This window comes from Schistocerca gregaria, chromosome 3 (genome assembly GCF_023897955.1).
Source record: "Schistocerca gregaria isolate iqSchGreg1 chromosome 3, iqSchGreg1.2, whole genome shotgun sequence".
NCBI lineage: Eukaryota > Metazoa > Arthropoda > Insecta > Orthoptera > Acrididae > Schistocerca > Schistocerca gregaria.
Genome location: NC_064922.1, coordinates 627,571,365 through 627,572,292, shown reverse-complemented (window position 1 = coordinate 627,572,292; position 928 = coordinate 627,571,365). Strand labels below are relative to the sequence as shown.

General features: G+C 45.9%; 1 non-coding gene across 1 annotated transcript; it reads left to right on the top strand.

Moving 5' to 3' along the window:
* The first annotated feature begins 411 nt into the window (after positions 1-411).
* On the top strand, positions 412-486 carry Trnas-cga (transfer RNA serine (anticodon CGA)). The gene has a single exon. It is a non-coding gene; the product is annotated as a tRNA-Ser (tRNA).
* Positions 487-928: the final 442 nt, after the last annotated feature.

The window sequence follows — 928 nt, the reverse complement described above, 5'->3', positions numbered from 1 at the left end:
AAATTGGCCAGCAGTTCAGCGGAGGTTCGTAGTGTGGTGCGCCGAAACGTAATTTTTCCCTGTCTTCAAATGAAGCAAGGTATTAAGGGCATCGACTTTCGAACGAAGTGTTTAACCCTCAATGTCTGGAGAGTGCAGTTTGAGGCAAAGGTGGTTCTATGATGATTCGGTGATGTTCTTCCTGCCATGACTTAGGCACATCATTTAGTTTACCACGAACATGAACTAGGGTCCAGAATTAGATTTTCACTCTGCAGCGGAGTGTGCGTTGACGTGAAACTTCCTGGCAGATTCAAGCTGTGTGCCGGACCGAAACTCGAACTCGGGACCTTTGCCTTTCACTGGAAAGTTTGGAATGTAGGAGACGAGGCACTGGCAGAACTGAAGCTGTGAAGACGGAGCGTGAGTTGTGTTTGGGTAGCTCAGCTGGTAGAGCGCTTGCCCGCGAAAGGCAAAGGTCCCGAGTTCGAGTCTCGGCCCGGCACACAGTTTTAATCTGACAGGAAGTTTCATGAATCAGGATGTTTATTTAAACATTCTAGACGACTATTTTATTGAGTCTCCTTTAGCACATTTATATACAGCAAGATGCCGTCAAGATGACTACAATCATGTTCACAGCACTGCATGCATGCCTTCCTGGTTTGACAAACACTCAGGCGCCCAATCTCTACCCCGACTGACTCACAAAATCGTCCAATCTTTCTCCCACAGACGATGTCTGTGACTATTAGGAAGAACAGATGAAGCGTAGACATTACTGTCATTGCAGTTTGGAAGCTGTACGTGATCTAGTTTTCAATAAGAGGCTTCGGCTGAATACGGCCATACGTGAAAAACTCGTGCACACTCTTCCTCGTCAGAGGCCACTGTCAAGGTATTGGCGTGATGTCTTCAAGTGATTATTAATTATTTAAAAATGGTTCAA